This window comes from Mustela lutreola, chromosome X (genome assembly GCF_030435805.1).
Source record: "Mustela lutreola isolate mMusLut2 chromosome X, mMusLut2.pri, whole genome shotgun sequence".
NCBI lineage: Eukaryota > Metazoa > Chordata > Mammalia > Carnivora > Mustelidae > Mustela > Mustela lutreola.
Genome location: NC_081308.1, coordinates 19,299,722 through 19,311,918, shown reverse-complemented (window position 1 = coordinate 19,311,918; position 12,197 = coordinate 19,299,722).

Below are 12,197 nucleotides of genomic sequence, written 5' to 3'. Positions count from 1 at the left end.
AATTCCTTTTTATTGTGGTAAAATACCATAATCCCATTTATTGTGGTAACATACTATAATCCCATTTTAACCATTTTTAAGTGTATAGTTTAATGACATTAAGCTCATTCACATTGTTATGCAGTCATTACCACGATTTTTTCATCTTCCCAAATTGAAACCATACCCATTAAACTATAACTCTCCCTTCTCTCCTTCCCTCAGCCCCTGGAAACCGCCATTCTACTTTTCATCTCAGAATCTGACTACTGCTGGTACCTTATAAAGTAGAATCACATATTTGTCTTTTTGTGTGTGGCTTCTTTCATTTATGCATAATGGTTTCCATGTTGTAGCATGCATTCCTTTCTATGACTGAATACTATTCCATTGTATGGATGTACTAATTTTTTTTACCCATTCATAAATTGATGGGCTTTTAGGTTGCTTATCCTGTTATTAATTAATTAATTAATTGCTTTATGTATTTTAATCTCCATACCCAATGTGGGGGCGTGAACCCATGACTCCAAGATCAAGGGTTGTGTGCTCTACTGACTGAGCCAGCCAGGTGTCCTGGTTGTTTGTACTTTGAGATTATTATGACATAATGGTGCTATGAACATTCTCGTGTGAAGTTTTTTGGGTTTTTTTGAAGGTTTTTTAAAAATATAAGATATTGTTTATTTATTTAGAATGCAAGTGAGGGGAGAGACATAGGGAGAGGAAGAGAGAGAATCTCAAGCACACTTTGCACGAAGCATGGATCCCAACTTAGGGCTCGATCCCACAACCCTTAGATCATGACCTGAGTCGAAATCAAGAGTCAGTGCTCAACCAGATGAGCCAGCTAGGTGTCACTCATGCAAGTTTTTATGGGGACATGTGCTTTCAGCACTCTTGGGTATATATCTAAAACTGAAATTGCTGGGCTATATGGTAACTCTATGATGAACTTTTAAAAATACTGCCATAGTGTTTTCCAAAGCAGCTGTATGATTTTACATTCATAGCAGCAATATGTGATGGGTCTGGTTTCTCTACATCATATTCAACAGCTGGTAGTTTACATTATTTGAGTTACAGTCATCCTAGTGGATGTGAGAAGTATCTCATGTTGGTTTTGATTGGCTCTTACCTAATGACTAATGATGTCGAACAACTTTTCTTGTGCTTATTGGTGGTTTGTTTATTGTCTTTGGAGAAAGTCTATGACAATTTCTTGCTGCCTTTGTACTCCTCAAGGATTTTGATGGGTTCCTATCTCACATTGAGGTCTTTCATCCATTTTGAGTCTATTTTTGTGTGTGGTGTAAGGAAATGGTCCAGTTTCATTCTTCTGCATGTGGATGTCCAGTTATCTCAACACCATTTGTTGAAGAGACTGTCTTTTTTCCATTGGACATTCTTTTCTACTTTATTGAAGATTAGTTGACCATAGAGTTGAGGGTCCATTTCTGGGCTCTCTATTCTGTTCCATTGATCTATGTGTCTTTTTTTTTTTTTTTTTAAGATTTTATTTATTTATTTGACAGAGAGAGATCACACGTAGGCAGAGAGGCAGGCAGAGAGAGATGAAGGGAAGCAGGCTCCCTGCTGAGCAGAGAGCCTGATGTGGGACTCGATCCCAGGACTTTGAGATCATGACCTGAGCTGAAGGCAGCGGCTTAACCTACTGAGCCACCCAGGCGCCCCTACGTGTCTGTTTTTGTGCCAGTACCATATTGTCTTGATGATTACAGCTTTGTAATAGAGCTTGAAGTCCAGAATTGTGATGCCACCAACTTTGGTTTTCTTTTTCAACATTACTGTGGCTATTTGGGGTCTTTTCTAGTTCCATATAAATTTTAGTATTATTTGTTCCATTTCTTTGAAAAAAATTGATGGTATTTTGGTAGGGAAACATGTAGATTGCTTTAGGTAGCATAGACACTTTCACAATATTTGTTCTTCCAATCCATGATCATGGAACATTTTTCCATTTCTTTGTGTCTTCCTCAATTTCTTTCATGAGTACTTTGTAGTTTTCTGAGCATAGGTTCTTTGCCTCTTTGGTTATTTCTAGGTATCTTAAGGTTTTGAGTGCACTTGTAAATAGGATCAAATCCTTAATTTCTCTTTCTTCTATCTTGCTGTTGGTGTATAGAAATGTAACTGATTTCTGTGCATTAATTTTATATCTTGACACATTACTGAATTCCTGTATGAGTTCTAGCAGTTTCGGAGTGAAATATTTTGGGTTTTCCATATAAAGTATCATATCATCTGCAAAGAGTGAGAGCTTGACTTCTTCTTTGCTGATTTGGATGTCTTTTATTTCTTTTTGTTGTCTGATTGCTGAGACTAGGACTTCTAATACTATGTTGAATAGCAGTGGTGATAGTGGACATCCTTGCCATGTTCCTGACCTTAGGGGGAAAGCTCTCAGTTTTTCCCCATTGAGAATGACATTCGCTGTGGGTTTTTCATAGATGGCTTTGATGATATTGAGTTATGTACCCTCTATCACTATACTTTGAAGAGTTTTGATCAAGAAAGGATGCTGTACTTTGTCAAATGTTTTATCAGCATCTATTGAGAGTATCATATGGTTCTTGTTTGTTCTTTCTTTTTTTAATGTATTGTATCCCATTGATTGATTTGTGGATGTTGAACCAACCTTGCAGCCCAGGAATAAATCCCAGTTGGTCGTGGTGAATAATTTTCTTAATGTACTGTTGGATCCTATTGGCTAGTATTATGGTGAGAATTTTTGCATCTGTGTTCATCAAGGATATTGGCCTGTAATTCTCCTTTTTGATGGGGTCTTTGTCTGGTTTTGGGATCAAGGTAATGCTGGCCTCATAAAATGAGTTTGGAAGTTTTCCTCCATTTCTATTTTTTGGAGCAGTTTCAGGAGAATAGGTATTAATTCTTCTTTAAACGTTTGGTAGAATTACCCTGGAAAGCCATCTGGCCCTGGGCTCTTGTTTTTTGGAAGATTTTTGATTACTGCTTTAATTTCCTTACTGGTTATGGGTCTGTTCAGGTTTTCTATTTCTTCCTGGTAGAGTTTTGGTAGTTTATCCTCTCCAGGAATGCATCCATTTCTTCCAGGTTGTCTAATTTGCTGACAAATAGTTGCTTATAATATGTTCTTATAATTGTTTGTATTTCTTTGGTGTTGGTTGTGATTTCTCCTCTTTCATTCATGATTTTATTAATTTGGGTCCTTTCTCTATTCTTTTTGATAAGTCTGGCTAGGTGTTTATCAATCTTATTAATTCTTTCAGAGAACTAGCTCCTGCTTTCATTGATCTGTTCTACTCTTCTTTTGGTTTCTATTTCATTGATTTCTGTTCTGATCTTTATCATTTCTCTTCTCCTGCTGGGTTTGGGCCTTATTTGCTGTTCTTTCTCTGACTCCTTCAGGTGTAGGGTTAGATTGGTATTTGAGACCTTTTTTCTTGAGAAAGGCTTATATTGCTATATACTTTCCTCTTAAGACCCCCATTGCTGCATCCTAAAGATTTTGAACAGTTGTATTTTCATTTTCATGTGTCCATGAATTTATTTATTTATTTTCCAGAGAGAGAGAGAGAGAGAGAGAGAGCGAGCACAGGCAGGCCGAGTGACAGCAGAGGCAGAGGGAGAAGCAGGCTCCCCACCGAGCAAGGAGCCCGATGCGGGACTCGATCCCAGGACGCTGGGATAGTGACCTGAGCTGAAGGCAGATGCCCAACCAACTGAGCCACCCAGGCGTCCCTCATGTGTCCATGAATTTTTAAATTATTCTTTAATTTTCTGGTTGACCCATTCATTCTTTAGTAGGATGCTTTTTAGAGTCCATGTATTTGAGTCCTTTCCAACTTTTCTTTTGTGCTTGAGTTAGAGTTTCAAAGCATTGTGGTCAGAAAATATGCTGGGAATGATCCCAGTCTTTTGGTACCGGTTGAGACCTCATTTGTGACCCGGGACATGATCTATTCTGCAGAATGTTCCATGTGTACTAGTGTTGGGGTTCCCTCGGAGGGGTGGAGGCGACCGGACCAGCCGGAGGCCCCTTCCCGGGGCTGAGTGGGATGGCGAGTGTCGCGAACCCGGACGCACCAACGGACAACACCAGGCTCAGGGGATCTGTCGAAGCAGGATCTCACTTTATTGAGCGGGGTTGCAGCTTATATTGGGTAGGGGATGGGAAATGAGGTCAGCGGGGAGAGAGCCTATGGGGTTTGGTCAGTAACTGGGTAGGGTGTGTTGGGCGAGAGAAGGAAATATCAGAGATATGCGGAACCGAAACCACCACGTTGGTGCCAATACTGCCACGGTGGCGCCTTTTCTAGCCGGAAGAGAAGGCAGGCCAGCGCCATCTTTGCTGTGCCCAACACACTAGAGAAGAATGTATAGTTGGTTGCTTTGGGACAGACAGTTCTGAATATATCTGTGATGTCCATCTGGTCCAGTGTGTCATTTACAGCCTTTATTTCCTTCTTGATATTTTGCTTAGATGATCTGTCCATTTCAGTGAGGGGAATGTTAAAGTCCCCTACTATTATTTTATCATTGTTGATGTGTTTCTTTGATTATCTTATTAATTGGTTTATATAATTGGCTGCTCCCATGTTAGGTGCATAGACATTTAAAATTGTTAGCTCTTCTTGTTGGACAGACCCTTTAAGTATGATATAGTGTCCTTCTTCATCTCTTATTATAGTCTTTGGCTTAAAATCTAATTGATCTGATATAAGGATTGCTACCTAGCTTTCTTCTGATGTCCATTAGTATGGTAAATTGTTTTCTATCCCTTCACTTTCAATCTGGAGGTGTCTTTGGGTCTAAAATGAGTCTCTTGCAGACAGTATATCTATGGGTCTTTTTTTTTTTTTATCCATTCTGATAACCTATGTCTTTTGATTGGGGGCATGTATCCATTTATAACCAGAGTAACTATTAAATGATATGAAATTAGTTCCATTGTATTGCTTCTGTGGTGACTTTTACTGTACATTGTCTCTGTTCCTTTCTGGTCTGTTACTTTTAGGTTCTCTCTTTGCTTAGAGGACCCCTTTTAGTATTTCCCCTAGGGCTGATTTGGTGTTTGCAAATTATTTTCTTTTTTGTTTGTCCTGGAAGCTTTTATTTCTCCTTCTATTTTCAGTGACAGCATAGCTGGATGTAGTATTCTTGGCTACATGTTTTTCTCATTTAGTGCTCTGAATATATCATGCCAGTCCCTTTCTGCCAGGTCTCTGTGCATAGGTCTGCTGCCAATCTAATATTTCTACTGTTGTAGTTTACAGACTTCTTGTCCCAAGCTGCTTTCAGGATTTTGTCTTTGTCTCTGAGACTTGTAAGTTTTACTATTAGATTATGGGGTGTTGCCCTATTTTTATTGATTTTGAGCGGGGTTCTCTGTGTCTCCTGGATTTTGATGCTTGTTCCATTCCCCAAATTAGGGGAGTTCTCTGCTCTAATTTGCTCCAGTATACCTTCTGCCCCTTTCTCTCTTTCTTCTTCTTCTAATTGTTCTAATTAGAATTATTATTCTAATACTGTTTCATCTTATGGTATCACTTATCTCTTAAATTCTCCCCTCATTATCCAGTAGTTGTTGATCTCTCTTTTGTCAGCTGCTTTATTCTCCATCGTTTGGTCTTCTATATCACTAATTCTCTATTCATCCTCATTTATTCTAGCAGTAGGAACCTCCATTTTTGATTGCACCTCATTAATAGCTTTCTTGAATTTGATTTGGTTAGATTTTAGTTCCTTTATTTCTCCAGAAAGGGATTCTCTAGTATCTTCTTTGCTTTTTTCAAGCCCAGTGAACATCTTTACAATTGTCATTCTAACTCTTGTTCTGACATCTTACTAATGTCCCTACTGATTAGGTCCCTAGCAGTCAGTACTGCCTCTTGTTCTTTATTTGAGGTTAGTTTTTGTTTTGTCATTTTGTCCAGAGAAGAATAGATGAATGAGAGGACAAAGTGATAAAAGGGTAAAAACGACCCCAGAAAAATATACACTAACCAAACTGGAAAAGACCTGAAAGCACGGGGAGAAAAAAGGGAAAAAATTTATGATTTGGCTGGTGAATAGAACAGTCACACACTTGATTTTGGGTGTATTTTGGTCTGTTAGAAGAAACTGCCTCCCAAAATTTTAAAGAAAGGAAGACATATATATATATATACACATACATACACACACACACACACACACGCACATGCATGCACACACACACACAATAAGGATAAACATGATGAAGGGATAGAGTATGACTGCAAAGATGAGAATTAAAAATAATTTTAAAAAAGGAATTGATAAGATGAGCAGCTAGTTGAAAAAAGAAAAAGAAAAGGAGGAAGTGCAAGGCTGGAGACTAGAACAAAGCCATATGCTTTATTTAGGGTATATTTTGGTGTGTTAGAGGAAATCGTATCCCAAAATTTTAAAGAAAGAGAAAATTATATGTATTAAAAAACAAGCTTAAATACAATGAAGGGGTAGAATATGAGTATAAAATGAAAATTTAAAAAATATTTTTAAAAAGGTATTGTTAAGATAAAATAGTTAAAATAGATTAAAGTAAGAAAGAGGAAAACTTAAAAAAAACAGAAAGAGTGAGGTGGGGGGAATCAGAGGGGGAGACAAACCATGACAGACTATGGACTCTGAGAAACAAACTGAGGGTTTTGAAGGGGATGCGGGTGGGGGGATGGGTGAGTCTAGTGGAGGGCATGTATTGCATGGAGCACTGGGTGTGGTGCATAAACAATGAATTTTGGGACACTGGAAAGATATAAAATAAGACAACAAAAGATATTCTAGGGACGCCTGGGTGGCTCAGTTGGTTAAGCAGCTGCCTTCGGCTCAGGTCATGATCCCAGGGTCCTGGGATCGAGTCCCACATCAGGCTCCTTGCTCGGCAGAGAGCCTGCTTCTCCCTCTGCCTCTGCCTGCCTCTCTGTCTGCCTGTGCTCGCTCGCTCTCTCTCCCTCTGTCTCTGACAAATAAATAAAATCTTAAAAAAAAAAGATATTCTAAAATAGCACTAATAACTATGTAATTAACAACTGTTTTGTAAGTAGGAAAAAAGCAATTTTACCACTTCTGAGATTTTTGAGATGGACATTATTAGGAAATTAAAGAAAATAACCTAGTAATATAAAAAAAACCCCAAATTTAAAAAATTTAACTTTGAAAGACTAATGAGTCATGGGGAAAAAGCCGTGAATTCTTTGTGTTGCTTTCCCCTAGCTCTGGAGTTCTGCAATTCTCATTGATCGGTGGACTTGGTCTTGGCTGGATGTTCTTGCTGATCTTCTGGGGGAGGGGCCTGTTGCAGTGATTCTCAAATGTCTTTGCCTGAGGCAGAACTGCACTGCCCTTGCCGGGGGCTGGGCTCAGTAATCTGCTTGGGTTCTCTCTCTCTCGCCGCTTTTGGTCCCTGAATGCTTTCTGTAGAGCTCTGGAGGATGGGAATGAAAATGGCGGCCTCCCAGTCTCCAGCCTGTAGGAGCTGAGAACTCAGGACCCCACTCCTCAGTGTACCCTCAGAGAAAAGCAGTCAATCCCTCCCTTCTCCCTGGTCTCTGATTTTACTCTGTGCCCACTCGGCTGGTGACCGAGAGTTTCTGTCTCTGGCATATGGCCCCGTTTGGAGTCTCCAAACCCAGCAGATTCCTGCAGTGCACTCATGCGCTGCTCCCCTCAAAGGAGGAAGGAGGGGGTCTCTCTGCATCTGCTACTTGTGTGGTCCCTGCTCAAAGAACAGTGGCCCAAATCTGCCTTGGATCATGGTTCAAGGTAACCCCAAGCTGAGAGCCCCTTCTCGACTTCATCTTTGCAGTTGGCTTCCCCACTCCAATACCTGGGAGCTCTGCCACACTCAAGCACCTCGAGACTTTCCTGAGGGTCCTGAGACCACCCTGTCTAAATGAGTGTTCCCCCCCCTCCCCCAACGTAGCCACTGGAGGGATGTCCCTCCGCAGAGCAAACTTCTAAAAGTTCTGATTTTGTGCCCTGCTGCTCTGTCATTTGCGAGGAGCTGACTGATGAAGGATCCCTCCCTCTGTGATCTATCTTCCCAAATATTGCCTCTGATTCACTACTCTGAATGTCCTATCTTCTAGAAAGTGGTCACTTTTCTGTTCCTAGAATTGCTGCTATTCTTCTTTTTGATCTCCTGTTGAGTTTGTAGGTGTTCAGAATGGGTTGATAACTATCTAGCTGAATTCCTGGGACCAGAAGAAATTTAGGTCTCCTACTCCTCTGCCATCTTGCCCCATTTACTCATTTTTTATTTTATTATTTTTTATTTATTTGACAGAGAGAAATCACAAGTAGGCGGAGAGAGGAGGAGGCAGGATCCCCGCCAAGCAGAGAGCCTGATGCAGGGCTCGATCCCAGGACCCTGGGATCATGACCTGAGCTGAAGGCAGAGGCTTTAACTCACTAAACCACCCAGGCACCACCCCCGCCATTTACTCATTTTTTAAAAGTATTATTTATTTGAGAGGGTGAATGAGAGAGAGAGAATGAATGGGGGGGCAGAGGGAGAGAGAGAAGCAGACTTCCTGCTGAGTGGGGAGCCCTTCTCAGGACTCCATCCCAGGACCCTGGGATCATGACCTGAGCTGAAGGTAGACAACCAACCTAGCCCCACCCCTGCCAGGCGCCCCTGCTTTTCCTTTTATAACAAAAAGGCCACTGTCTTTTGTGGGGTCCACATTTGTTTTCTAGAAACATAGGTTTTTCTGCATTTTCTGGTAGTTCAGTTTACATCTAATGCTGCCATTTTATTGTGCCATCTGGTAAGGACAGTTCCAGCCTCAGCCTCTAGACTTTACTTGTATGAGTTAGACTCTAGTCCCTGTGATCTTCAACCTACAGGAGACACAGTCGTTCTGAAACCTTTTATCATTTGCTTGAGGTAGCAGCATTTGTCTCTCTCTTATTCTAGAAGTAATCCACGAAGTCATGAGGACGCTCAAATAGCTTGTGAAATACCAGTACCACCTTGCAACCCTTGTGACTGCACCTTCTTGGAATCAGATCTTGCAGCTCCAAAAGATTCTGATGACAGCAGCCCCATGCGACCTTTTGACTGCAGCTTCGTGCTATACCCTTGGGCAGAACCACCCAGCTCAGCAGTTCCCGAATTTGTGACCCACACAAACAGTGAGTTTGATAAATGTTCATGACTGTTTAATTTTGCAGTTTTTGAAATATAATTTACATACATCCAATGATTTTTTTATTGTTATACAATTGGTTCTGCTATCTTATTCCAGAACGTTTCTATTACCTTAAAATGATACCCCATACCTTTTAGCAACTCTTAGTTCACTCTACTTTGTGTCACCTGACAACCATGAATCTACTATCTGACTCTAATGGTTTGCCTGTTGTGGACATTTGCTATAAATGGGATCATACAATATGTAGTCTTTTGGGAATGACTTCTTTCACATATATATTGTAACAGTTTCAAGGTTCCTCCATGTTGCAGCGTGAATCAATCATTCATTTCTCTTTTTAAAAGATTTTGTTTTTAGAGCAGTTCTAGGTTTATAACAAAATTGAGAGGACAGTACAAAGATTGCCCATATACTGCCCATCCCCACATGTGCATAGCCTCCCCATTATCAAAATGACTCATCAGAAGGGTACATTTTTTACTGAGTCTGAACCTTTACTGAGTATGATCACCCTAAGTTCTTAGTTCACCTTAGGATTTATGCTCAGTGTAGTACATTCCATGGGTTTGGACAGATGAATAATGACATATATCCATCATTATAATATTATACAGACTATTTTTGCTGCTCTAAAAATCCTCTGTGCTCTGCCTTCACTCTTTTTGTGGGTGAGAATGTTCCATTGTAAAGCTCATTTTGTTTGACTGTTCTTCAGCTGACGGACATTTGCATTGTTTCCACTTTTTGGCTATTGTGAATAATACTGCCTTGATCATTTGGGGATAAGTTTTTGTGTGAACATATATTTTAGTTGTCTTGGGTATATATATATACTGGAATTGCTAGACCATATAGTAATTCTGTTTGACTTTTTAAGGTCCCTTTCAAGTGTTTTCCACAGCAGTGACACCATTGCAGGCTAGTAATGTTCAAGCATTGATTTCTCCAGATGGTTGCAAATACTTGTTATTGTCCATGTGTTCAATAGCTACTCTGGTGTGTGTGAAGTGATAATTGTTGTGGTTTTGATTTGCATTTGCCTAATGACTAACAAGGTCAACTGTCTTTTCATGTGCATTTTGTCCATTTGTATATTGTCTTCAGAGAAGTCCATTCATATATTTGCCCATTGGTTAACTGGGTTGTCTTTTGTTTGTAGAGTTTTAAGAGTTCTTTGTGTGCTCTGGGTATTACAACCTTATCAGATATAATTTGCAAATATATTTTCTCACTTTGTGGATCATCTTCTCACTTTTTGATACTGTTCTTTGACATAAAATTTCAAAAATTTTGATAATTTACTGTTTAGTTACTTTTAATTTGGCTGCTAGTGCTATCAGCATTATACTAAAGAAACTGATATGAAACACAAGGTTGAAATATGGCAAAAAAGGAGAGAAAAGCAGGGGCCTAGGAGGGTACTGGGAAGTCACACTGGGGTAAATTGAGGGAAGGCCATCTCCCTTTATCCCATCCTTGTAGGAGTTTTCAGGGTGCATGGAGACCCCTCACATATGTGACTGCCTTCATCTATCTCTGGACCAAAATTCTCCTGATTGTTCTCAGAGAAAATTTCCATATAGGAACATCCCCATTGTAATGTCATCTATGCACTTTCAAGCCTCAGTGTTTAGCCTTTTAGGGTCTCTAAGGAAGCCTGTTTTGTAAATTTGAAGGCCCCTTAAAAAGTGTTCATTGTTGAATTCACTGCAGCTTCATGGGTCTAGTCGGTCTGGCTGGCCAGTGTAGGTAGTACTTTGTTTTAGTGAACACCAGTTTCTCGCCTTTATGTTCCTTCTGCATTTTGAATAGCACCATATCAGTCCTCCAGGCTCTATGGGCTCCTCATGAGGCCAGGAAGCCTGAGCCCAAGTTTGGGTGCATGGCAGTGAAGGTGCCTTGAAGTGACCTATCTTCATGTGGGTCCCTGGCCCAAGCTCTTGAGCTTTCAGAAATTTTGACAAATTGATCCCACAGAAGTTTTGACTCCTTCCACTTAGAGGCTACGACCATGATATCCTATTGGGAAAATATAGGTGATACCCTGCAGGCTGAAATGGCATGCTCTCATTTGAGCATCATAGCTGTGAAGTGGGACCTCATCATTTCCTGTTTCACAGATGAGGTGACCTTTTCTAGAGTTATCTATTCATATTTGCACAGCCCTTTCCAAGAATGTCTCTTTTTGGAGATACTTTTTTGATATTGTTGTCCTACAGTTGTTGGAGGGAAAGCATAAACTTTTCCAAAAAATAGGCTTTCTTCTGGAATAGGTCTTCATCAACAGTCTGTTGAATATCCTTTGACAGGTATAAAGAGAAAATAACCTTTTTCTCTTTCTACTTATGCGTGAAAAGTTCCTTGGGGATCTGTTTATCCCTAGTCTGGGTGGAAATTTCCAGAAGGTCCCACAGCCAGCTATTAACTCTTAAATAACCAACCATCTTGTGATCACTTCCAAGCAGCTAGAAGTGTACTGTAACATGAAACACTATGCTCCTGAATACTGGGAGTTTCTCTCTGAAACAACTAGCTCCTTCGTGGGCTTTGTCATCTTGTTAGTGATGTGTGTATATGCATTCATAGGATGGATTTAGTATTTCTTTTTGCCTTTCCTCTCTTCACTCCTCCCTCCACTCCTTGATCACCACTCTAGATGCGATCTCCATGGGGAGAGGTGTGTGGAGAAGAGCACACCCTGGCATGGTCTGTAAAGTTGTAATGTGGTTTTGGGGCTGTGAACAGTGAAATCCTGAGCTGACATTTTCCTGGGCACATTTGGAGCTGCTGCTGCTTCTTTTTCTTTTCTTTTCTTTTCTTTCTTTCTTTTCTTTTCTTTTTTTTTTTTTTTTTACACATTCAGAGCTTCTTAAAGGGACCTCAAACTGCTAGCTCCTGCCTCATCAGGTGCCTTTGCTTTAACTGGCCCCTAGATTCACCTTAGCCCCTAGTCTCTTGTGGCCCACATTTGTGTTGGGGTTGTTACTTCTCTAGGTGCTCTACCTTGGTTCCTTCCTTTTAAGACAGCCGGTTATA